The 27,456-nt window shown below is 50.4% G+C and overlaps 1 pseudogene; it reads left to right on the top strand.

The window, feature by feature from the left end:
- The first annotated feature begins 1,353 nt into the window (after positions 1-1,353).
- Positions 1,354-26,869, top strand: LOC120394937 (annotated as a pseudogene).
- The last annotated feature ends 587 nt before the right edge of the window (positions 26,870-27,456 follow it).

Raw genomic sequence — 27,456 nt, 5'->3', positions numbered from 1 at the left:
CAATCTGGGAGGAATGACTAGAATCCCCGTTCAGCCAGGGGGCCAAAGAGACAATGTGGCAGTGCCAATGACTCCTGCATTGATGGTCTCAGCAGGAAAGCTGGGCACAGACCCCAGCGGGAGAACAAAGGATGGGGAATGGGGGGATACGTGTTGGCTTCTGGAGGAAGAGCTCTCACACTTGGGAACTGAACAAGGCAGTCGGACAGAGTGAGACAGAGCCGAACATGGGGTTCGCTCCAGCTCGGCTGGGCTTGGGGCTGACCAGAACAGGCTCCTCTGGACCCTTCCTCTCTCTCGCTGCCCCAAGGACTCCTGTGCTGCGTGCCAGAGCCTAACAAACCCAGCTGCTCTGAAAACGCCACCGGGAGTCACTGTCAATCCCGGCTGAGGAGCAGGAATCCCTGCAGGGCGCCAAGGCTCTCCCAGGTGTCCCTCAGCTGGACATACTGGGCAGAGCTCGCGGGGAGGAGAAGGAGGCTGCAGCACAGAGACTCAGTCTCAGCGGTGGTGAGGCTGAAGGACGAGGGGGACCCCTCTGGGGCTGGCACATGAAGGGTTCCTCCAAGGGCGGTTCCAAAGCTGATCCTGGGGCTCCAAGACAGCTGTTTCCATCCCCTTTGCTCCATATCACCAGTAGAAACATGTGGCATTGCTCAGGAATGAGGAGCAGGCTGGCCCACTGTGGGTACGTGAGAGGGGGGCCTTAGGCCGCACCGTGCGGACAGGCAGAAGAGGGGCTCAGGCCCAGCACAGGGTGGGCAGAGGGGAACCTTAGGCTGGCACAGGCAGGAGGCAGGAAGGGCTCGGGCAGGCCCTGTGGGGTGTCCCATTTCCATTTAGGAAAAATATGGTCATGCTAGTAGCAAGGCACAGTGCAGAAGTAGTGAAACCAGCCAACAAGTGAGGAAAAGAGTTATTGTGACTGCTAGTGATCTCCACGGGGGAGGAGGGGCAGAAGCCAGGACTCCTGGGTTCTAGCCTCAATCTGGGAGGGGAGTGGGGTCTCGTGGTTACAATGTGCAGGGATACAGGATGGCCTCAGAGGCAGCTCCCACCCCCTGACTCTGCTGCAGTCTCCACAGCTGGTTTCGCTTTCTCTTCCTAGGCTGAACTGCCACTTTGGGTGTGAAGGAGACTGTAGAGGGGACATCACCCCACTCTGGCCCTGAGAGGGTTAAAAGCCAGCCCTTGGAGAGGGCTGTGTCTGAGAACCAATAGGAATAGGCTGGGAGGCAGCCAATCAGGGCCAGGCTATGCCCTATAAAAGAGCTGCAGGGCTGGAAGGAAAAAAGTCCCACTCCAGCCCTGGAGTGAGAAGGACCTAGCTGCCTGAGAATACAGGGTACCTAAAGCAGAGTGGTGCTGGAGAGCTCTAGCCTGGCTACTCTCCAGGCTGAGGCCTTGGTAAAGGCCTATGAAGGTACTGGGGCTGCAGAGGTGCAGCCTGGGGATAGGCAGAGGCAGCTGGTCCGTCCTCCTTGCCAATGATGAGTGGCCATTACAGACTGCAGTCTGCCCCAGAGAAAGGGGGCTAGTTGATAACTGGCAGTAGCCCCTGAGGTGAGGTGGGCTTAGAGGGTTGGGGGTTCCCCTGAGAGGGGGGACCCAGAGTGTGGGGGGTACTGTGGTGGGCAGAACCCCAAAGGAAAGGGGCAATGGGGTCTGAGGCAGGAGAGACACCAGCTGGCAGGAGGTGCTCTGAGGGCTGGAATTGAGCTAATTCCCAGATGACCTGCAGGAGGCTCCATGGGGGTGAGTGCTCGGTCTGCTACAGGGACTTCCCCTAGCCCCAGCCTGGGGGTGCGGCTGACCTTATAGGGCCCTGTTCCTGACCCCCCCCCCCCATCCCTAGCTCTGGGAGGGGTGGGTGTTGTTAGAGCAGCAGTGATCTCTATGCTCTGTCTAACCTGTATGCTGAAAAGGTCTGTTACACTTCCCCCTCCTTTTGTCTCTTCTCCCTCTCTGAATACCTGTGAAGTGGCTTTTCCCCCTCCCCCTCCGTGCTGGAATGCTTGTGGGATCAATGGGCTGATTAAACAGCTGGAAGATGCTAAGAGCTCCCAGGTAGACAAGGTGTATGTGAGTGTGAACCTCCCCCGCCCCCAACCTTCTTTTGAGCTTAGCTAACAGTATAATAAATGTGCTGCTTTTTGCCAAACTCTGGTGGGTCATTAGTCCTCTCAAAGCTTACTAGCTGGCCCAATTTTGGGTAACAGTGGGGTCTAGTGGTTAGAGCAGGGGTGTGGGGAGACAGTCTACTCCCTGCTCTGCACAAGGCTCACTGTGTGTCCTGTCTCTGTGCCTCAGTTTCTTCTCTGTAAAGCAGGAGCACTGATGCTGCGCCATTTCCTTGGCTCCGTGACCTGTCTATGCAGCATGTGGCAGGAGGGAGGTTTGGGAGAAGGGCCCAGGGTTAATGTCGCAGGAAAGCCCATTCTGCACTCGCTGGCAATGCCTCGCACTGAGCTGGGCCTTCAGTCCCTGCAGGCCCTGGAGCAGGCGTCTCAGCAGCTGCGTTTGCTTTGCCAGAGGTGAGGCTGGTAGGTGGCCCCCACCGCTGCGCCGGGCGGGTGGAGGTGCGTCTGGATGGGCGCTGGGGCACCGTGTGTGAAGACGGCTGGGACCTGGGCGACGTGGCCGTGCTGTGCAGGCAGCTGGGCTGTGGGCGGCCATGGACGCATTGAGTGGCAGGGTGTTTGTTGTGTATTTGGTTGTCATGGTTTTGGTTCCTATGGTAACTGAGTTAGATTATTAGGGGATAGATCAGCCAGCTTCAGCCGGCTGGGTGAGTTCTCTGAGTCTGTAAATAAAATGGTGGTTTTGTTAGCTGTCTGCTGTCTGGCCTCAAGTGATTCTTCCTAAACCGGCTGCCCCAAAGGATATAACAAGTGGCGACGAGGGTGACATCCTGGTGCTGCTCCAGTAACAGAAGGAAGTAGAAGTCAAGGTACAAAACAAACAAATAAAAATACTGCTTGTTTGCACTGACTGTGAAAGTGAAACTAAAATCATGGCTACTCTGACCAGGAGTACCTTTTGATGAGAATATAGAGCAGTGGCATGTGTATACTGAGCGTTTTGAGCTTTTTGGTATTGCAAATGACATTACAGAAGCGAAGAAGGTGCCAATATTCTTAAGTATTGTAGGGGCTAAAACCTACTCCCTGCTACGCAGCTTACTACACCCTGTTAAGCCTGAGACTAAATCTTACAGTGACATTGTGGAAATCCTGGGGTCCCATTTCTCCCCCAAACCAGTGGTAATTGCTGAAAGATATAGGTTCCACAAAAGAGACCAAAAGGAAGATGAAACAGTTGTACAATTTGTAGCCATTTTAAAAAAGCTAGCAGAACACTGTGAATTTAAAGAGCTGTTAAATGATGCCCTGTGTGACAGGTTAGTGTGTGGCCTGTACAGTGAAGCTATATGGAAGCACCTACTGACAGAGGCTCAGCTTACATTACAGAAGGCTGTTGATATTGCTGTCTCCATGGAACTGGCTACAAGGAGGCGCAATACATCGTGCATCCCTAGGGTGCAAAAGTGTCACAAGAACCGACCCACAAACGGTGCAGAGTCAAGAATGTTACCGCTGTGGTAAGCCGGGTCACCAGGCATCAGAATGCTGGTGTAAGGACCTGGTGTGTCGACACTGTGGCAAAGGGACACATTGAGTGTGCCTGTAAACAAAAGAAAAGGAGGCCTGTGGTCTGGCCGACAAAAGAGGAACCTTGCATACCCTAGAGCAGACCCAGGATGATCAAGGTGACACCTCAGCGCAAGAGAAAGTGCCACGGCATGTTTTGTCTTTGGCAGTGGGCTCACATGAATACTGGGTAACCCCGTTATTGGATGGCAAACGTATACGCATGGAACTGGACACCGGTGCAGCCATCTCACTGATCTCCAAGACTGTGTATAAAGAAAAGCTACAGCATTTTCCACTTAAGGCAACAAAAACTGTTCTGAAGACGTATACGGGAGAAGCTGTGCCCATGCTGGGCACTATTGATGTTAAGGTGGAGCTCAATGGACAGGTGGCTAAATTGCCACTGTTTGTGGTGAGGTAACTACCCAGCCTTAATGGGTAGGTCTTGGCTTGGGAAGATTCAACTGAACTGGGCAGAAGTGCACCGGATGACTAAAGAAGAAACCAGTCTAACCCCTATACTAAGGAAACATGCTGCTGTTTTTGGAGATGATTTGGGAAGTATGAAGGAAATCACTGTGACATTGAACATTAAACCTGACAGTCCACCAAAATATCCAAAAGCCCGAACTGTGCCATATGCCATCAGGCCAAAAGTTGAAGCAGACCTGGAGCGCCTGGTCACCAATGGAGTCCTAATATCAGTTACCCATAGCTCATGGGCCACTCCTATCGTTCCAATAGTGAAGAAAGATGGCTCTCTCCGGATTTGCGGTGATTTTAAAGTCACTGTCAACCCAGTGTTGTGTGCAGAGCAATACCCGCTTCCCCACATCGATGACCTCTTCGCAGGCCTGGCTGGGGGACAAAAGTTCAGTAAGATTGATCTGAGTCAAGCATATTTACAGATGCACGTCGATGAAAAGTCCCAAGAGCTGTTGACTATTGTGACTCATAAGGGGCTTTATCGATACTGCCGCCTACCCTTCGGAATAACATCTGCTCCCGCCCTGTTCCAGAGGGCTATGGACCAGATCTTGTGTGGCTTGTCAGGAGTTCAGTGCTATCTGGATGATATCCTGGTCACTGGAAGAAATGAAGAGGATCACTTAAAGAATTTAGAGGCTACCCTACAAAGACTGGAAGAGAATGGCCTACGAGTTCGCAAAGACAAGTGTGAATTCTTCAAGCCCTCTGTTGAATATTTGGGACACATCATTGACTCTGCAGGTCTTCATAAGTCCCTGCAAAAGTTAAAGCTATTGTGGAGGCTCCCCCACCTCGAAATGTAAGCCAGCTGCGCTCGTTTCTAGGACTACTGAACTACTATGGAAAGTTCATCTCACAGTTAGCCACACTGCTAAAACCACTTCATGAGCTCCTTGGGCAGAACAAGGCCTGGAAGTGGACTGAAGCCTGTGATGTTGCATTTAACAAAGCTAAGGATGCATTGCTAAATTCTGAAGTTCTAACGCACTTTGATCCATCCTTACCTCTACAATTGGTCTGCGATGCCTCCCCTTATGGAGTGGGAGCAGTCGTGTCGCACATTATGCCTTCGGGAGAAGAGAAACCTATTGCTTTTGCTTCACGCACTCTAAGCAAAGCAGAAACTAACTACGCCCAAATCGAACGTGAGGCATTAGGAATTGTTTTTTGAATTCGGAAGTTTCATCAGTTCCTGTTTGGGCGAAAGTTTACTCTTCTCACAGACCATCGACCTCTGACGTCGATTTTTGGACCCTACACAGGCATTCCCCCATTAGCTGCTAGTTGTATGCAACATTGGGCATTGTACTTTCAGCACACATATGAAATCAAATATCGGAAATCCACTCTGCACGGCAATGCAGATGGCCTCTCAAGGTTGCCTTTGCCGGTCAAACATCAAGATAGTGCCCAAAAGGAATTCAGTTCAGTTGTGGGTGAGCCCCTCTGTCAGAACAGGTTAAAGCCAGTTCTGCTGCCCTTTACTGAGACAATCAGGACAACAACATTTCACTACCCCTGCGTTTAAGTACTACAGTGATTCGTAACCCAGCACCAGCCAACACAGCTCCGTCTGCTGGATATTTAGGCAGCATGGGTGTGTTCATGTAAACACAGTCTGGTCCTGAAGCCTTTTCCTCTCTCCAGCTCATCACTATCTGTCAGGAGAGCTCATTCCCACCATGCTTACCTCAAGCTTGTTCAGCCACCTGACTGTGCATCCTTGAGGTCCAGACTGCTAATGATACTTTTCTCCTCCACAACATGTGACTGTCTGTATTACTGCCCCACAGGCACACTGAGAGGATTGGCCTAAGGCAAATCTCTGCATTGCAGCAGTCCCTCTGACCAGGCCAGTCAGGGGCCCATTAAGCCTAGCCTAGGATCTACATCCCAGGTTGCAAATAGGCAGATACAAGTTAGGGCTTCTGAAAATCCATCAGCACGGCAGTCTCTATCTCAGAGTTTCTGCCCCTCTGTGAGGAAACAACTGTCAGCCCAGCTATGTCATCATTCATCTGAGATTGGTACTGGGCTGGCAGCACTAGACACAAGTGCAGCAATGGCTGCCACAAAACGATGTTGCCAAGTCAGTCGTGGCAAGTCAGCAGGAAGCGCAGGGGCAGGGGTTTGCTTCAGGAGGGGGCCAATCTGCTTGTAGGAAGTGTGCATTGCCTCTGCACTGGTCGGAACCATTGTCAGCCTGGTGCGCAGCAGGTTCCTGCCAGGCGTCCCTGCGCTCCAGGCAGATCTACGGGGGATGGACTCTGGGTGAGGTTTTCAGGGAGCTATGGTGCCTACACATGTAAATTCGATGCTGATGTCATGCTAAGGCAACCACTAATGAGATGGGTGACTGTGTTCAGCTCCCAATCACCGAGATGCTTGTGCCAGCATCTGCCCCGCAGCCCTGCACAGTATCGCACTTTAGCGAATACCAGTGCCAGGAGTGAGGGTGTAAATCTGCTCCCCAGGAGGTTCCTGCCAGCAGTGCGGGGGGTGATCTTTTTAAGTGCTCTAGTGGGAGCAGTAGGACAGACTGCTGTCCAGTCTGCCTAGCTAGGTGAGAGCTGGCTGGGAGGGGAGTGGACAAACTTCAACACTGTCCAAGTGATTAGCTTGGTCAGTGTAGGGGAGCCCTTGACAGGCAGTTGCTGTGTGCAGAGACTGGTCAGATCCGTTTGTGAGAGGTGCTACGTTCCCCAGTGACACGCGAGCTCAGATGCACAGGAACCTCCTAAGTGTTTATTCCCTTGTGTTTTACAGGCTCCAACATGTCAGAAGTGGCTGAGCTCCAACTAGTGAACGGTTCAAGTCACTGCACTGGTAGAGTCGAGGTGTTTCACAACCTGCAGTGGGGAACCGTGTGTGATGATAGCTGGGACTTACAGGATGCTGGAGTTGTGTGCAGGCAGCTGGGCTGTGGGACGGCATTATCAGCCCCAGGTCAGGCTCAGTTTGGGCGAGGATCTGATCGTATTTGGCTGGGTAATGTCAGCTGCACAGGGACAGAAGCTGCCCTTTCCCAATGCAGGGCTCGTCCTTGGGGACACAGTAACTGTACCCATGGAGAAGTTGCTGGTGTTGTGTGCTCAGGTAAGTTGCATCCATCACGTGACTGTGGGTGGTGCAGGGATTGGGCTGGGAAGCTTTCAGCACAGACCCAGCTCTCCTGTCTGAGTCAGCGCTGACCCCGGTGCACCAGCATGGTGTTAAGGGCCTGTACTGCAGGGAGCCGATTCGGCATCACAGTAAGTGTTGCTCTTCCCATGGTGTCAGTGCTGACTGCATTTCCCCCACACAGTTCTTCAGTAGGCAGCTGTATTTGTGCTTCAGGCTGACCGGATGTAAATATACCACTTGAACCTGTGGATTGCCACGTACACGCAGGGGCGAAAGAAAATGCAGGCCTGTTATTTACCAGGCTGCACGTGGCAATAGACTATATTGGTAAGGGATGCAAGGAGAATATGGGTCACAATGCAAACTGCAGACACACACACAACTAAAGTTAATCAATTTAAAGTTTTATTGGGGATAATTACAAGGGGTAAGGGAGCAGCGTATGATTAGCTAATAGAGTTAATGAAACTTAAAACACACAATAACTAAAATATCTACTAACAATATTTATAAACAGAGATGCAGCATTTAGTAATAACCGATACTTACAAATACATACCAATGCATAACGACCGTGACGTAGAAACTCTGTTTGAAACATGTGAGCTGAGAGAGAGGCTTGAGGTGATCAGGCTCGGTTACGGGTGTACACAGGATACACAGGATTCGTTTTCATTCTCCTCTCCCTGCCTGCACATGGCAGGCAGGCCTAAAGTACCAACTATGACATCATAGAAGTGTCATAGAGGACGGGGCCCAAAACCTGTTTGTGTTCGTTTCTGATTGGCACAACCAAGTAGGGGAGCAGTTGCCTTAAAGTCTGGCTTTGCCCCCAAAAGGTGAGGAAATGCATATTGTTTTAGAATGCGTTCAACACTGAATGATAAAAGAAGAGGCCAGGGCAATACCGGTATGGGCAAGTTTTACAGGATGCAGACAGAAACTCATCTCAACAGAACCTTCAGATGACACGTTGATATATTCTTCGTTCTTGAAGTGTTCTTCACTTTGGTTGGCTTTTGAGGCCTTTGAGGAAAAATTGTTGCATTGTTTTTTGTCTTTTCATTTGCACTCTTACCTGCAACATATAAAAGAGATATCAATAAATTAAATGTTTTGTTAGAATAATGCAAATTTAACATAAGGATAATGCAAAGTACACCAAAACACATAACAGTTCCAGATTTCTAAAACAAATGTAATTTATTAAAAAAAAATTAATTTAAATTGACTTTAAAAAATTAAGCCATCATGGGATAAGAGGGAAGTCCTTTCATGGATCAGTAACTGGTTAAAAGATGGGAAACAAAAGGTTAGGAATAAATTATCATCAGTTTTCAGAATGGAGAGAGATAAATAGTGCTATCCCTGAGGGGTCGTCAGTACTGGGACCATTACTGTTCAACATATTCATAAGTTATCTGGAAAAATGGGTAAACAGTGAGCTGGCAAAATTTGCAGATGATATAAAATTATTCAAGATAGTTAAGTCCAAAGCAGACTGTGAAGAGCTACAAAGGGATTTCACAAAACTGGTTGACTAGGCAACAAAATAGCAGATGAAATTCAATATAAGGAAAATATAATGCAAAGTAATGCACATTGGAAAACATAATCACAACTATACATCCCAAATCGTGGGGTCTAAATTAGCTGTTAACACTCAAGAAAGAGATGTTGGAGTCATTGTGGATGGTCCTCCAAAAATATCCACTCAATGTGCAGCGGCAGTCAAAAAACCAAACAGAATGTTAGGAATCATTAAGAAAGGGATAGATAAGAAAGAAAATATCATATTGCCTCTATATAAATCCATGGTACGTGCACATCTTGAATGCTGTGTGCAGATCTGGTCACTCCATCCCCAAAAAGATCTATTGAAATTGGAAAAGGTATAAAGACTGGCAACTAACATGATTAGAGGTATGAAACAGGAGGAGAGATTAAAATGGCTGGGAATTTTCAGATTAGAAAAGAGACAACTAAGCGGGGATATGTTAGAGGTCTATAAAATCTTGACTGGTGTGAAGAAAGTGAATAAGGGAGTTTTATTTAATCTTCAAATAACACAAGAACTAGCAGTCACCCAATGAAATTAATAGGCAACAGGTTTAAAAAAAACAAAAGGAAGTACTTCTTCACACAACATAAAGTCAACCCATGGAACTTTTTACCAGGGGATGCTGTGAAGACCAAAAGTATAACAGGATTTCAAAAAAAAATCTAGATAAATTCCTGTAGAATAGGTCCATCAGTGGCTATTAGCCAGGATGGGGAGGGATGCAACGCCATGCTCTTAGTGTCCCTAGCCTGTTTGCCAGAAGCTGGGAATGGGCAACAGGGGATGGATCAATTGATAGTTACTTGTTCTGTTCATTCCTTCTGAAGCACCTGGCCTTGACCACTGTCGGAAGGCAGGATCCTGGACAATATGGACCATTGGTATGACCCAGTATGGCCGTTCTTATATAAAACTAATTATAATAATAAAAGTGTTCAGTACAGAAACTTCCCAACATAATGACCTCTCAAGATAACAACAATGTGAGATAACCCTGGCAAATAATGCATTTTAAAAATCTTGGCCTACTAGGAAACATATTTATATAAAGTATCAGAGGGGTAGCCGTGTTAGTCTGGTTCTGTAAAAGCAACAAAGAATCCTGTGGCACCTTATAGACTAACAGACGTTCTGCAGCATGAGCTTTCGTGGGTGAATACTTGCATCTTGCATCTGAAGAAGTGGGTATTCACCCACGAAAGCTCATGCTGCAGAACGTCTGTTAGTCTATAAGGTGCCACAGGATTCTTTGTTGCTTATATTTATATAAGTTTCCATTCCCAGTCACAAATCTAGCATTCTGGCGCGCAGTCACTAAAATATAGTCCAACAAACAAATGTTTATTTAACGTGCCCCTCACTTTTCCCTCCATTGCACCCCACTCACGGGTGTTGTCCTTGGTCAGTGGAGACTCAGATTGTTCAGAGGTGCTTTCACATGAGTTCACCTCCCAGTTAGGGGGCAGGAATGCACCTTGCTCGTTCCTCCAGCTGTTCACTGTTTGCTCTGGCCTCTGTTGTGCGTTGTGCTCTGTTGCCAATGGCCCTGCACCGTCACCTTCTGCTACCACCTGCCACTGTGACCTCTGCGAGTTGGTCTCTTGAGGTTCCACCAGCTCTCAGTGATTTCAGCTAAGCTCTCAGTGGGAGAACCTCACTGCTAGTGCAGGCTGGGCCGTCTCTTCCACAGAAACACAGGCCCCACAGCAGGACTAAGCATTTAGACCTGATTATCAGTGATTTCAGCTGCAGTGGTCACTTAACAGAACAAAACACTATCTATGGAGCTAATCAGCTCTGCCTTTAAACACTGGAGATGGGAGGTCAAATAATACTTGTGACTCAGACAGACCATCAAGCAAAACACCTGTCGCCACCCTCTCTCTCTCTCTCTCTCTCTGCCCTCAATCAGCACAGGCTAAGTACAGTTCTACTGTCCTTTACTCATACAATAAGAACAACAACATTTCATTACCCCCTTGCATTCAAGTGATTTGTAACGCCACCCCAGCCAAAATCTATCACTTGGGCAACACAGCTCTATTTGCTGGATACCTAGGTAGATTAGGTGTGAATGTAACTACAATCTGGTCCTGAAGCCTTTCCCCCCAGCCCCTAACTCATCACTAGCTGTCAGGGAGAGCTCAGTTAGATTTTGCGTACAAATCATCATTTGAAATTATTAGGTTGGCCAACATCACAGAAATGAATGCACTGACATTGTCATGAAAACAACAGCTGTATAAGGAAGCTAGTCTATGTTCATACTTTTCAAATCTATTGTACTTTTTCAGATACACATATTTTATCATACACTGTATATGCTTTTAAAGTTTGTATTTATGTTTCAATTTGAAATCAAATTTCCAAACAATCACTAAATTGGCAACACTGCATGTAACAAGTTCACAAAATTGTGGCGGGGGGTGTTGGTGAAATTCAGAGGGGGTGTAGGGAGATCCCCTCCCCAAGGTCACTAGCGCTCAGATGCACAGGAACCTCCCTGAATGTTTATTCCCTTGGGACATTTGTGGACTCAGCCATTTCAGAGCAGATTCCGCTCCGACTGGTGAATGGCCCGAGTCACTGCGCTGGGAGAGTCGAGGTGCTTCACAACCTGCAGTAGGGAACCGTGTGTGATGACGGCTGGGACGTAACTGATGCTGGAGTCGTGTGCAGGCAGCTGGGCTGTGGGACGGCGTTATCAGCCCCAGGCGGGGCTCGATTTGGGCAAGGATCAGGGAATATCTGGCTGGATGACGTCAACTGCAAAGGGACAGAAGCTGCCCTCTCCGATTGCATGGCTCGGCTTAGGGGAGACAATCGCTGTAACCATGGAAAAGATGCTGGTGTTGTGTGCTCAGGTAACCCTCCATGATATTACTGTGGGTGCTGTTGGGTTCGGACTGGGAAGCTTTCAGCACAGACCCTGCTCCCATCTGAGTCAGCGCTGACTCCAATGTCCCAGCATGGTGCTAAGGGCCTGTCCTGCGGGGAACCCATTGGGGGTCACAGTAAGCAGGGGCAGCTCTAGAAAATCCGCCGCCCCAAGCAGGGCGGCGCCGCGCCGCCCTTCCCGGTCCCGCGGCCGGTGCAGAAGTGGCTGCGGACCGTCCCGTGGTCCTGCGGCTCCGGTGGAGCATTGCAGGCATGCCTGCGGGAGCTCCGTCCGAGCCGCGGGACCAGCGCACCCACCGCAGTCATGCCTGCGGGAGCTCGAGCGGGCAGCGGGAAGAGGGGACCCTCCGCAGTCATGCCTGCGGCAGGTCCGCTCGTCCCGGGGCTCCGGTGGACCTCCCGCAGGCATGACTGTGGAAGGTCCGCCGGAGCCAAATGCCGCCCTGCAGGGACAATGCCACCCCACGCGCCTGCTTGGCGCGCTGGGGTCTGGAGCCGGCCCTGACTCTGGAACAGTTTATTAAGAAAAAAGTTAGCTAAGAATGGTGGTTTCTTGTCCGGGTTTCATTTAATATTATAGATGGTTGTGAAGTAAAACCCCTGCCCCAAACTTTGCTGCTCAGGACCATCTGTAGTATATCCTGGTAGGCCTTCATGGAATAAGGGGTGGAACCAAGTCAATTCACCCATGGCTGTCTTCTGTCCTTTGGATAAAGGAGGCAAATGTGAGTGATCACTAATGGTAAAATATCTAGGAATGTTAAGACAATGTGTATGCCCCTGTTTAAATGTAACTTGTAATAAACTGGAGAGAATCTAGAGGAAACCAACAAAAATGATAAAAGGTTTAGAAAAAGTGACCTATGAGGAAAAGATTGAAAGAACTGGGCATCTTTAATCTAGAGAAGAGAAAGCTGAGGATACACATAACAGTCTTCAAATATGTAAAAGGTTGTTAGTGGATGGTGATCAGTTGTTCTCCATGTCCACCAATTGCAGTTTGCAGCCAGGCAGATTTAGGTTGGATATTAGGAAAATCTCTAAGTATAGCTAAGCACTGGAAAAGGTCTTAGGGAGGCTGTGGAATTCCCATCCTTGGAGGTTTTTAAGAACAGTCTAGACCTGTCATGGGTGGCTAGAGTTTGACTCTTTGGGGCTAAGAGGAAAAAAAAAGTAGTAAAAGCTTATTTTTGACACTATCAGCAGATATGACTCAATGAAAAATAGAGAACAGCTCTGTTAAGTACCATAATGCAGTTTCTGCACAAACACTTTTTGAGTAGAGCAGCGCTTTAAATAAACTGGACCAAATTTGGCTCTGTGAGTTTTATCAGCTGTAAGTCAGTAACATCCATGTTTCCCCCTTTCCACATTGAATACACATGGAGTATGTTTTACACTTTGATTTTGGAAGTGGATCTATTTCACAAAATTGCAGTTGCTATTATCCACTACTCTTCAATCCTGACAGCAGTAGTGATACTAGTACCCTGTGCTAGATTCTTTCCATGTGTGTTGTGGGATCATATCTGGGATTTGTTGGCCTTGTTAACTCTGAGTTTGGAAACTATTACCACCTTTCTTGCAAGAATCATGCTTAAACATGGTTAACTACAGTGTTTCAGACCACTCATTTGGAACAATACACTGTAGTATTTTTTATATGGGTACATCTCTCGCTCCCCAGGTTAAAAGGTCTGTAAAGGCAAAGGGGTTAGCTCCTGGGATCAATAATGTTGCTCTTGAGTGACCTCTTTTGGCCAGTAAATGTAGCTCTGAAGAAAGTCGTATCCTGCCTATTCATCCTCATGGAGGAAGTGTTAGTGTTGCTGTGTGATGAAGCTACAGGAAATTAAAGATGGAATCCCAGAGGAACCTGGCCCCACTCAAACACCATTCCAGAACAGGCACAGGAATATGAAAGGGATCTCAAACACCTGTTCTGTTACGTCCAAGTTCATTGTGATTTTGCTGTGGCAGTCCTGCATCCTGCAAACATTTATGTGGTCATAGACGTTAGAAATGGAAAAGCCATGTTAGGTAATGCAGTCTTACTCCCTCCGCAAGTACAGGGTTTCTTTCTGAGTATGTTTTCTATTGTATTGCCTCATCTAGATTTAATCTTGTCAAGGGCAAGTGTGTATTAGTGGTGGTTCTGCTTGCTTCTTAACTTGGAAATATCAAGATGTAAAATAGGAGCCAATGAATGATACATTTAAAATTATTAGGTTTAGAATTATTATTAGGGTGCCCACCCATCCCTCATTTCAAGACACTGTCCCGTATGTCAATGATTTGTCCCGTACGATGCCGACCCATCCCTTATTTTAAGATGTACTGAAATGTATTAAAACTGATCACATTACATTTTAACCATTACATTGAAAGTTGATGACGATTGCATTGTATGCCTGAGGGTAGCAGAAATATAAACTGAGAGAACAATATGTGATACTTCACACCGTCCCTCAGCACCCCAAGGGCTTAATGGGGGACCGGCCCTGAGCTACAGCAGCCCCCTGGGGTTGCGGGCTCTGGGCACCTGAGCGCAACCCCCGGCAGGCGAGAGCAGACTAACTCCGAGCAGGCCCCAGGTCGTTCTGCTCCATCCCCATGCGGCGATGGCGGCGCCCGCCGAGCGCCCCGCCTCTCTCACGTGACAGCGGCCTGGCCCCGGCGCCCTGGTCAGAAGATGGCGGCGCCGGAGGCCAGCGACAGCGAGGAGGAGGAACTGGCGGGTTATGGTACCGCGCTGGAGCCCCTGCCGGAGGGTAAGGGAGCTCGGGGGACACAGCCGCCCCGATCCCGGCTTGCGCGGAGGCGTCCCCCTAAGTAGCCCGGCTAACGCCGCGGGCGGGCGGTGAGCGAGGGGCCTTGTCTCCCCGGAGCGCTCTGCCCACATGAGGCGGGGGGAGCCACCTTGAAGCAGGGCCTAGCGGCAGGGGCGGCTCTAGAAAAGAGGCTGCCCCAAGCAGCGCGGTGCGCTGCGCCGCCCTTCCCCGATCCCGCGGCGGGTCCCTTCTTCTCGCGGCTCCGGTTGAGCTCTGCAGGTCCACCGGAGCAAAATGCCGCCCCCCCAGGGAAAGGGCTGCCCCACGCGCCTGCTTGGCGCGCTGGGGTCTAGAGCCGCCCCTGACAGTAAGTGTCGTGCTTCCCATGGTGTCAGTGCCGACCCTATATCCCCTCCACAGTTCTACATGCCTGTGCTGCGGGGAGCAGGATGGGGGCTCGGTAGGGGATGCTCTCCCCTCGCAGTCAGTGTTGGCCCCAGTGCCCCAGCACAGCATTTAGCAGGTCTAAGCACCTAGGGAATGTCCAGACTATCTGCCGAATCAGCAGGTAGTAATCAATCTATCGGGGATCGCTATATTGTGTCTCATCTAGACACGATATATTGATCCCCGAACGTGCTCTCGTTGACTCCGAAACGCCACCAGGGTGAGCGGCGGTAGCGGAGTCGATGGGAGAGCCGCGACCATCGATTCCGTGCCGTGAGGACCAGAGGTCAGTCGAAATAAGATACATTGACTTCAGCTACGCTATTCCCGTAGCTGAAGTTGCATATCTTACATCGACACCCCCCTCCAGTGTAGACTAGCCGTTAGACGTGATTATCAGTGGTTTCAGCTGTAGTGATCACTTAACAAAACAAAACACTATCTATGGAGCCTAATCAGCTCTGCCTTTGAACAGTGGAGACAGGAGGTCAAATAATACTTGTGACTCAGACAGACCATCAAGCAAAACACTTGTCGCCACCCTCTCTCTTGATGCTCTCAATCAGCACAGGCTAAGTACAGTTCTACTGCCCTTTACTCATACAATAAGAACAACAACATTTCATTACCCCCCTGCATTCAAGTGATTTGTAACCCAACCCCAGGCAAAATCTATCACTTGGGCAACACAGCTCTATTTGCTGGATACTGAGGGTATGGCTACACTTACGGTTTGCAGCGCTGGTCATCCAGCTGTGTAGGAGCAGCGCTGGTGTGTGGCCACATTCATAGCTACCAGCGCTGGTGTGTGGCCACATTTGCAGCGCTGTTGGGAGTGCTGCATTATGGGCAGCTATCCCAGCATTCAAGTGCACCAACGTGCTTTTCAAAAGAGGGGGGTCGAGGGTGGTGTACTGTGACAGGGAGCGGGGAAGATAGAGAGTGTGGATTTTTGGAGCCAACACTGTGTGTTAGCTTCCTGGATTGGAAAAATCACAAAATGTTCATGAGCCCTTAGTCTTAACTCTAATTGCAAACAGCCTGCCTCCAACACGGACTCCCCCCCCCCGCCCGTTTCACTCACTCCCTGTGGTGTACTGTGACAGGGAGCGGGGAAGAGAGAGATTGGAAAAATCACAAAATGTTTGCGAACCCTAACAGCCTGCATCCAACACTGTTTGCCCTGCCTCTCATTTGATCGTTCACAGCCAGGTACAGATAGCTTCTGTTTGCTGTGATCAGTGTTTGTTTTTATAGATAAGCAGTTCAAACGGAGCTCCGCGATCGGCTCCGTTCTGTTTCATTCACTCTCCCTGCCTGATTTGATTGTTTACAGCCAGGTACAGAACGGAGCTCCGATCGGAGCTCGTTCACAACAAAACAAAGAGAGGCTGCATAACAAAACAAAGAGAGTAATTTATAAAAGCATTCTGGGATACACCTTATTCCCTGGAGGCCAATCACAGCGCTGGTGTGTGGCCACACTTGATGACCAGCGCTGCAGCACCAGCGCTGGAATCCTTATTCCCCATGCTGAGTGAGGTATACGGCCAGCGCTGCAGCCAGGGACTTGCAGCGCTGGAAGTGCCCTGCAGGTGTGGCCACTTACTAATTGCAGCGCTGGTGAGGCTTTCCAGCGCTGCAAATCGCCAGTGTAGCCATACCCTTAGGTAGATTAGGTGTGAATGTAACTACAATCTGGTCCTGAAGCCTTTCCCCCCAGCCCCTAACTCATCACTAGCTGTCAGGGAGAGCTCAGTTAGATTTTGCGTACAAATCATCATTTGAAATTATTAGGTTGGCCAACATCACAGAAATGAATGCACTGACATTGTCATGAAAACAACAGCTGTATAAGGAAGCTAGTCTATGTTCATACTTTTCAAATCTATTGTACTTTTTCAGATACACATATTTTATCATACACTGTATATGCTTTTAAAGTTTGTATTTATGTTTCAATTTGAAATCAAATTTCCAAACAATCACTAAATTGGCAACACTGCATGTAACAAGTTCACAAAATTGTGGCGGGGGGTGTTGGTGAAATTCAGAGGGGGTGTAGGGAGATCCCCTCCCCAAGGTCACTAGCGCTCAGATGCACAGGAACCTCCCTGAATGTTTATTCCCTTGGGGCATTTGTGGACTCAGCCATTTCAGAGCAGATTCCGCTCCGACTGGTGAATGGCCCGAGTCACTGCGCTGGGAGAATCGAGGTGCTTCACAACCTGCAGTGGGGAACCGTGTGTGATGACGGCTGGGACGTAACTGATGCTGGAGTCGTGTGCAGGCAGCTGGGCTGTGGGACGGCGTTATCAGCCCCAGGCGGGGCTCGATTTGGGCAAGGATCAGGGAATATCTGGCTGGATGACGTCAACTGCAAAGGGACAGAAGCTGCCCTCTCCGATTGCATGGCTCGGCTTAGGGGAGACAATCGCTGTAACCATGGAAAAGATGCTGGTGTTGTGTGCTCAGGTAACCCTCCATGATATTACTGTGGGTGCTGTTGGGTTCGGACTGGGAAGCTTTCAGCACAGACCCTGCTCCCATCTGAGTCAGCGCTGACTCCAATGTCCCAGCATGGTGCTAAGGGCCTGTCCTGCGGGGAACCCATTGGGGGTCACAGTAAGCAGGGGCAGCTCTAGAAAATCCGCCGCCCCAAGCAGGGCGGCGCCGCGCCGCCCTTCCCGGTCCCGCGGCCGGTGCAGAAGTGGCTGCGGACCGTCCCGTGGTCCTGCGGCTCCGGTGGAGCATTGCAGGCATGCCTGCGGGAGCTCCGTCCGAGCCGCGGGACCAGCGCACCCACCGCAGTCATGCCTGCGGGAGCTCGAGCGGAGCCGCGGGAAGAGGGGACCCTCCGCAGTCATGCCTGCGGCAGGTCCGCTCGTCCCGGGGCTCCGGTGGACCTCCCGCAGGCATGACTGCGGAAGGTCCGCCGGAGCCAAATGCCGCCCTGCAGGGACAATGCCGCTCCACGCGCCTGCTTGGCGCGCTGGGGTCTGGAGCCGGCCCTGACTCTGGAACAGTTTATTAAGAAAAAAGTTATCTAATAATGGTGGTTTCTTGTACGGGTTTCATTTAATATTATAGATGGTTGTGAAGTAAAACCCCTGCCCCAAACTTTGCTGCTCAGGACCATCTGTAGTATATCCTGGTAGGCCTTCATGGAATAAGGGGTGGAACCAAGTCAATTCACCCATGGCTGTCTTCTGTCCTTTGGATAAAGGAGGCAAATGTGAGTGATCACTAATGGTAAAATATCTAGGAATGTTAAGACAATGTGTATGCCCCTGTTTAAATGTAACTTGTAATAAACTGGAGAGAATCTAGAGGAAACCAACAAAAATGATAAAAGGTTTAGAAAAAGTGACCTATGAGGAAAAGATTGAAAGAACTGGGCATCTTTAATCTAGAGAAGAGAAAGCTGAGGATACACATAACAGTCTTCAAATATGTAAAAGGTTGTTAGTGGATGGTGATCAGTTGTTCTCCATGTCCACCAATTGCAGTTTGCAGCCAGGCAGATTTAGGTTGGATATTAGGAAAATCTCTAAGTATAGCTAAGCACTGGAAAAGGTCTTAGGGAGGCTGTGGAATTCCCATCCTTGGAGGTTTTTAAGAACAGTCTAGACCTGTCATGGGTGGCTAGAGTTTGACTCTTTGGGGCTAAGAGGAAAAAAAAAGTAGTAAAAGCTTATTTTTGACACTATCAGCAGATATGACTCAATGAAAAATAGAGAAGAGCTCTGTTAAGTACCATAATGCAGTTTCTGCACAAACACTTTTTGAGTAGAGCAGCGCTTTAAATAAACTGGACCAAATTTGGCTCTGTGAGTTTTATCAGCTGTAAGTCAGTAACATCCATGTTTCCCCTTCCACATTGAATACACATGGAGTATGTTTTACACTTTGATTTTGGAAGTGGATCTATTTCACAAAATTGCAGTTGCTATTATCCACTACTCTTCAATCCTGACAGCAGTAGTGATACTAGTACCCTGTGCTAGATTCTTTCCATGTGTGTTGTGGGATCATATCTGGGATTTGTTGGCCTTGTTAACTCTGAGTTTGGAAACTATTACCACCTTTCTTGCAAGAATCATGTTTAAACATGGTTAACTACAGTGTTTCAGACCACTCATTTGGAACAATACACTGTAGTATTTTTTATATGGGTACATCTCGCTCCCCAGGTTAAAAGGTCTGTAAAGGCAAAGGGGTTAGCTCCTGGGATCAATAATGTTGCTCTTGAGTGACCTCTTTTGGCCAGTAAATGTAGCTCTGAAGAAAGTCGTATCCTGCCTATTCATCCTCATGGAGGAAGTGTTAGTGTTGCTGTGTGATGAAGCTACAGGAAATTAAAGATGGAATCCCAGAGGAACCTGGCCCCACTCAAACACCATTCCAGAACAGGCACAGGAATATGAAAGGGATCTCAAACACCTGTTCTGTTACGTCCAAGTTCATTGTGATTTTGCTGTGGCAGTCCTGCATCCTGCAAACATTTATGTGGTCATAGACGTTAGAAATGGAAAAGCCATGTTAGGTAATGCAGTCTTACTCCCTCCGCAAGTACAGGGTTTCTTTCTGAGTATGTTTTCTATTGTATTGCCTCATCTAGATTTAATCTTGTCAAGGGCAAGTGTGTATTAGTGGTGGTTCTGCTTGCTTCTTAACTTGGAAATATCAAGATGTAAAATAGGAGCCAATGAATGATACATTTAAAATTATTAGGTTTAGAATTATTATTAGGGTGCCCACCCATCCCTCATTTCAAGACACTGTCCCGTATGTCAATGATTTGTCCCGTACGATGCCGACCCATCCCTTATTTTAAGATGTACTGTAATGTATTAAAACTGATCACGTTACATTTTAACCATTATATTGAAAGTTGATGACGATTGCATTGTATGCCTGAGGGTAGCAGAAATATAAACTGAGAGAACAATATGTGATACTTCACACCGTCCCTCAGCACCCCAAGGGCTTAATGGGGGACCGGCCCTGAGCTACAGCAGCCCCCTGGGGTTGCGGGCTCTGGGCACCATTGCAGACAATTGTTGAGTCAAGAATGGATGTTTCTGTAAAAGCTCTGCTCTCGGAATTATTTTGGGAGAAGTTCTCTGCCCTATGCTGGAGATCAGACTAGATGTTTACAAAGGTACGTTCTAGCCTTGAAGTCGATGAATCTATGATTGCCTGCCCCGCTATGGCACAACGGGGCACTGTGTAATCACAGGCCTCATTGGTTGGATATGGTATCAAATTGAGCCCATAGCCAATTACATGGACTAGAAACGAGGGTCACTTTGTCAAGAGTAGGTCTGGTATCCCCATTCTTGTGGCCAATTTTCATCTTAGTTAATTAATCCTGAACCTGTAATGTTCTTTGGGAGCTATGATTGGACACAGGCTGCTTCCTCGCTTCCTGTTCTAAACAGCTGGGCCATTTTTCCCTGTCCTGTTTCTCAGCTGCCTGGCCCACCCAAGAGGTGGCTTCATTTCAGTGGTGAGGAGAGAGCCTGTTCTCCCATTCTCATGCTGTCTCTGTGCGTGGAGCCTGTTTAGAACATAAGAACATAAGAACATAAGAAAGGCCGTACCGGGTCAGACCAAAGGTCCATCTAGCCCAGTATCTGTCCACCGACAGTGGCCAATGCCAGGTGCCCCCGAGGGAGTGAACCTAACAGGCAACGATCAAGTGATCTCTCTCCTGCCATCCATCTCCATCCTCTGACGAACAGAGGCTAGGGACACCATTCTTACCCATCCTGGCTAATAGCCATTTATGGACTTAGCCACCATGAATTTATCCAGTCCCCTTTTAAACATTGTTATAGTCCTAGCCTTCACAACCTCCTCAGGTAAGGAGTTCCACAAGTTGACTGTGCGCTGCGTGAAGAAGAACTTCCTTTTATTTGTTTTAAACCTGCTGCCTATTAATTTCATTTGGTGACCCCTAGTTCTTGTATTACCCTAGTTCTTGTATTAGGGTAATAGAGTTTAAGGCTGGAAGGGAGCGTTTTGAGCATTGAGTCAGGCCATCGGCAAAACTCGGCAAGAGAATCTCTCTTGAGCCAAGGCCACAACTTCTGTTTGAGTTATCAGAGAAAGACACCCAGTCTTCTTCCTGTATAGACTTAAAATGCCAGAGTCTCTGCACGCTGCCCCGTCCTGAGCGCTGACTCCGCAGCTCCCATTGGCTGCAGCTCCCATCTGCCTCCTGCACTCCAACCGCCTACCCGAGCCCTAAGCCCCCTCCCGCACCCAAACTACTTCCCAAAGCCTGCACCCCGCACCTCCTCCTGCACCCCAACCGTCTGCCCCAACTGGATGAAAGTGGGGGTGGGAGAGAGCAAGCGACAGAGGGAGGGAGGCTGGAGTGAGCGGGGGCGTGGCCTCAGAGAAGTGGGCGGGGCAAGAGTGTTTGGGTTTGTGTGATTAGACGGTTGGCAACCCTAATGGCAGTATGTGTGCGTGTGACAGTGTGTGTATTTGAGGCAATGTGTGTGTGAGCATAACAACGAATGGGGGTTGTGCATGGGACTGTGTGTGTGTCTGCTTGTGTAGCAGCGTGTGTTTGAGTGTGTGTGTGTGTTTGTGTGTGTGTGTGCGCACACATGCACACACGCAGGTGGGATGAAATAGAAACGGCTCCTCTCTGCTCTGTGCAGACACACACACCCCATCCGCGAGCCGTGTCGGGTATCTGGGCGCCTGTATCTCACGCCCTGTGCTTTGTGTTTCAGATCAGGGCCCGCTGAGGCTGCGGCTGACGAATGGCTCAAACTCCTGCTCCGGGCGAGTGGAGGTGCTGATTAACAACACCTGGGGAGCTGTGTGTGACGCCGGCTGGGGCCTGCCGGAGGCAGGGGTGTTGTGCAAGCAGCTGGGCTGCGGCACGGCACAGTCAGCCCTGGGAGTTCAGTTTGGTCAAGGGGCCGGTGACGTCTGGCTGGACAGCGTGAGATGCTCAGGCCAGGAGTCTCTCATCAGCGAGTGCCAGCTGAGCCAGCTGGATCCCGGGCAGTGTGGCCGTGGCTACAAGGCCAGCGTGGTGTGTGCCAGGCAGGCCGGTGAGTGCCCAGCACCGTAGCCGTGCCCACGTTCCTGCAGACACGGGGTGGGCGGGAGTGACACTCTGGCCATGCCAGGGGGAGGCCGGTCTCCAAGGGGCAGTGCCAGGGCTCCTGCCCACCACACCAAGGTTACTGGCTGTCCCAGCAGTTCCCACAGCCCTGCTCAGCCTGGGGCACCACTCCTGGGTCTCTGAGCAGCCTTCTCCACCATGGGGCTTCCTCTCCTGCCAGCCCTGGCTCCGGCGCTGGAGGCTGCTACCCCCGCAGGCAAACCCAGAGCACAGATCTGGGGGGCAGAGAGCCTGTGGGGTCTGGGGGAGAAGTCTAGGGGGCAGGGCCTTTAGAAGCAGCTGGGGAGGGGCCTCTGGGAGCTGGTGCCCCACCACCAGCAAAAATCCACCCTGGGGAAGCAGAAGCCCAGAGCTCTAGCAGAAGTGTCAGGTGAGAGGGGTGGGGAAAGCCCCTGTGCCCTGAACTCAGTCCCTGGCAGAAGCACTGGGTAGGCGGGATGGGGGATGTCCCATATTGGGTGACCAGATGTCCAGTTTTTGACTGGAACACCTGGTTGAAAAGGGATCCTGGTGGCTGCGGTCAGCACCGCTGACCGGGCCGTTGACTGTCTGGTTGGCGGTTCCATGCAGCTGGGCTGGCAGGCTCCCTGAGGCTCCCGGGAAGCAGTGGCGTGTCTTCCCTCTGGCTCCTAAGCATAGGGCAGCCAGGGGGCTCCACACGCTACCCCCACTCCAGTCACCGCCTCCGCAGTTCCCATTGGTCAGGAACCACAGGCAATAGGATCTGTGGGGGCTGTGCCTGTGGACCGGGTAGCACGTAGAGCCTCCTGTTCGCACCTCCTCATAAGAGCCGCAGAGGGGACAAGCTGCTGCTTCTGGGAGCTGCTTGAGATTAGCGCCAGCTGGAGCCTGCACCCCTGAGTCCCTCCCGGGCCCCAACCCCCTGCCCTGATCCCCCTCCTACCCTCTGAATCCCTCAATCCCAGCCTGGAGCACCCACCTACACCCCAAACCCCTCATCCCCAGCTCCACCCCAGAGCCTGCATCCCCAGCCGGAGCCCTCACTCTCCCCGCCGTGCCTCAACCCCCTTCCCCAGCCTCCTGATCCCCCTCCTGCCCTCTGAGTCTCTCGATCCCAGCCTGGAGCACCCGCCTACACCCCAAACCCCTCATGCCCAGCCCCACCCCAGAACCCACACACCCAGCTAGAGCCCGCACCCCACCCCTGCATTCCAACCCCCGCTGCCCAAAGCCCCCACCTGCATCCCAAATCCCTCATCCCCAGCCACACATCAGAGTCTGCACTTCCAGCCAGAGCCCAGAGCCCCCCAGCCTCCTGAGCCAGCCTGGAGAAAGTGAGTGAGTGAGGGCGGGGAAAGCGAGCGACAGGGGGGAAGTAATGGAGTGAGCAGGGGCAGGGACTTGGAGAAGGGGCGGGGCAGGGGGCAGGGCCTCAGAGGAGGAGTGGGGCAGGGGGCAGGGCAAGGGTGTTTGGTTTTCTGCGAGTAGGAAGTTGGCAACCGCTGCGGCCCCGGGACTGGAGGATGCTTGCTCCCCACTGCAGCCCCGGGACTGTGGCAGGGGGGACAGAGTTTCTCCGGCCTTGGGGCTGAAGTGGGGGGCACAGAAAGGAACAAATGGATTGTGGGGCCCCAGTGGGGGTGGAACAGGGTCAGGGCTGCAGGGGAAGGGGCAGAACAGGATGGGGCCCTGGGCGGGGTTGCAGGCGGAAGAGGTAGGGAGGGGCCCCCACTTGCTCTGGCCCAGGGTGCCAGGAAACATTAACCTGCCTCTGGCTGGGGGGGGGGACCTGTGGGGTAGGGTGACCATATTTCCCAGAGGGAAAATGGAACATCATATGGGGCTAGCCCAAGCCCTCCTCCCCCACCCTGTGGGGCTGGTCTGAGCCGCTCACCCGAGTCCTGCCAGCCCCCTCATGCCAGGCTGGGGCTGGTGTCGCTCCTGACCCGACCCCTGCCTGCCCCCCACCCGACCCCTGTCTCTCCCCCTGCACGGTGCTGGCATCGCCACCTGCCCCCCCCCAATGTTCCTCTGCCCCCCACTTTGTGACAAATGCCCATGTTTGCCAAAAAATTCAGGACGGTTGTGACAGGGTTTAAAAAAGGGACTGTCCTGGCCAAAACGGGATGTCTGGTCACCCTACTGTGCGCGGGGGACAGAGTCGGGCCCTGGGGCATTATGGGGCAGGGGAGGGAGTCAGCCTTGGTAGGCGGCTGTGGGTGGAGATGGAGTCGGTCTCAGGGGCTGTGGGGCAGAGATGGGCAGAGCTCATTGTCTCATGGGCTCTCTCCCCAGGCCTCGAGATACTCTATGTGCTCATCGGCCTCGTGGTGCTGATCTTCGTGGCCCTGTTCTGCTGGAGGATGCGTCGGAGGATGCGTCGGAACAGAGCCTCTGGGAACTCCCTGGGTAAGAGCCCTGGACCCCGCAGAGGGGAAGGGGCTGGGACAAGGGCTGCCCTGCCGTCCTGACCCAGGAATCCAGCCCCAGCGGCAGCCCAGTGCCCTGTCCATGCCCTGGGCTGCCTCCCTGCATGGGGACCTGCTGTTCTCACAGCTACTGGGGACCCTGCACTAGCTGCCACGCACAGGCCCACTGTCCTGGCCTGCGGGTGCCCCCTCCCTACACCCCTGCCCTGGCAGTGGGGTTCCATTCACAAGGCACCCTGGAATGCTGGGTGACGGCGGCTGAGGTGGCTAGGGTTGCCAGGTGTCCATTTTTTGACTGTAACGCCCGGTTGAAAAGGGTCCTTGGTGGCTCCAGTCAGCACCGCTGACCGGGCCGTTAAAAGTCCAGTCTGTGGCACAGCAGGGCTAAGGCAGGCTCCCTCCCTGCCTTGGATCTGTGCAGCTCCCCAGAAGTGGCCGCCATGTCCCTGTGACCTCTAGAGGCAGGGATGATCAGGGAAGCTCTTCATGCTGCCCCTGCCCCCAGCACCAGCTCCACAGCTCTCATTGGCTGGGAGCAAAGGTCTATGGGAGATGTGGGGGGCAGTGCGCTTCTGGTGGCTGCGCTTCTGCCTTGGAGACGGACATGCCGGCCACTTCCAGGATCAGTGTGGAGCCAGGACAGGCAGGGAGCCTGCCTTAAGCCCACAGCGCTGCCGACTGGGAGCTGCCTGAGGTAAGCTCTGCCTGGCAGGAGCCCGCACCCTGAACCCTTTGTCCCAGGTCAAAATCCCCACCCGCACCCTCCTTTCCTGCCAGAGCCTGCACCCGCACCCCAACCCCCTGCCCCAGGTCGGAACCCCCTCCCGCACTCCAAATCCCTTGGCTGCAGCCTGGAGCCCCCTCTTGAACTTCAAACCCCCAGCCAGAGCCCTCACCCACTCCAACACCCCACATCCTGCCCCTGCCTCGAGCCCCCTCCCACACCCGGAACCCCTCATTTCTGGCCCCACCCCAGAGCCTACACCCCAGCTGGAACCCTCACCCCCTCCCGCAGCCCAGCCCCCTGCCTGAGCCCAGTGAAAGTGAGTGAGGGTGGAGGAAATCAAGCGATGGAGGGAGGGGGACTGGAGGGAGTGGGGGGGTGGAGCCTCAGAGGAAGGGCAGGGGTGGGGCCTTGGAGCAGGGGATGGGGGAAGGGTGTTCAATTTTGTGAAATTAGAAAGCCGGCAACCTTCGCCTGGGCACTTCATCCTGTCCTCTTGCTTGCAGGCCACGTGAACATGGAGGAGCTGGGGGCTCCATAGGAACTTACTTCTTCGCAATTTACATTCCTGAAAGCTATTTTACAGGGTTTTTTCTTACTATGCAAGTCATTTAGACAAAAAATTACTAAAATCTTTTCTTTAAGTTGTGTCGCAGGGATGCTAATTATTTAGTTGTGGAAATGAAATGCACTTATCTATTTCCTGCTCTTGGCATTTCTTTAGGCTGTGAAAACATGATTACATTATTTTAAAAATTTATGATAATCTAGTTTTCAATCACTTTAGTTCAGTTCTGATTTTACTTAATTTTAATCCTGTGATTAAAAATGCTTTTGTTGCAAAAATCAAGTGTTTTGTAAAGAGGGGAGTGGATGTGTGGGACATGTTTATTCAGATAACAGGAGCAAAAGGGGCCAATTTTACCTCCCTTCTTTGTGCAATTACAAAAGTATGACTTCTCTTTACAAAAAAAAAATTTTTTTGATTGTAAAACTGCTCTGTAAATGACAGCGGGGAAACATGCTGCTTCAAATATGCCACATGCTCATCTCTCTCCTTACTAATTACTCATTGGTTCATGTTGACACAGGGCTTCTGTCCTTTTAAACTTCACTTCTTATTGAAACGGGCACTTATGTAAATATGGTTCATCTATAGTGACATTTCCCCTATGCTTTAAATGTTCAGAAAGTCTTAAAATAAATTATGCTTTTGCTGACGGGAGAGAAAGGCCAATCTGTACCTCCTTCCTTCATGCAGTTACAGAATTATTGCTTCTCTTTTTTATTGTAAATGTTGGGGCAGGGTATTATATTGACCGCAAAAATCTTCATACTTTACAAAGGCTATCCTGCAAGACTGTGTTTTTAAAAAGTTTAAATTAAAAGTCTCCTTATAGCTAAAGTCACTATGGTCTAATTTCCAATAAATATCAAAGGCTATAAAGATACATTAAGTTAATGGAATAAGGGGAATTGGTATAAAGGTTAGGCATAACTTTCATGAGGGGCTTTCTACCCTTTTTAAAGACAAATGCTAGAGGTTTTATGTAAAAAGCAATAATTTAATTCTTGTTATAAAAGTCAAAAGAAATAAGGCTGCCTGCTAAATTTACATACATTTGGGAAATAAAGAAATCTACACACATGCACCTTTTCATTGATGTTTTAAAAGTTTATTTGTTAAAACTTTACTTGGTTTAATAGCATTTAGATTTTTTTAAAAGTTAGGCAAGAGAAATGGTGTGGAGGAGAACTAGCATTCTTATCTCTGGTAAAATGTGTTATCAACTGTTTTATATACACTGGGTTTCTTTTAAGTGAGACTGTTTGTGTTTTGTATATAGTGTGTAAATCTAAAGCTTTCTTTGCAGTTTACAAGTAATACGTTTTTAGAGCAGGTTTCATTTAGGCAACACTTTAAAAAGCAAGCGAACACAATTGGTTTAGAGCCAGGCCTGTTTCTACAAGAGCTTATGTACAGCGCTTGTTGTTTCATTCGTTAAAGACTGGCTCAGCAGAAGAGGGGAATGTTTTATCAATAACCGCACCTCTTGGCACATCCTGATTGGTTCAGGAAAATGAAATTCTATGACATATCTAAAGAAGAGCCTCTGACCGGCTATTCTTTAGCCCATAAAGTGCGTGTGCAGCCCTCCAGGCCTTCCGGTGTCCTCGTGGATCTGTTCTACTGCTCATGCTTATGGTGTGGCCGGTGACCCAGCTGCATGGTGGCCAGTTCCCCAG

Source organism: Mauremys reevesii, unplaced genomic scaffold (assembly GCF_016161935.1).
Source record: "Mauremys reevesii isolate NIE-2019 unplaced genomic scaffold, ASM1616193v1 Contig84, whole genome shotgun sequence".
Lineage (NCBI taxonomy): Eukaryota > Metazoa > Chordata > Testudines > Geoemydidae > Mauremys > Mauremys reevesii.
This window is presented reverse-complemented; position numbering and strand designations above follow the sequence as displayed.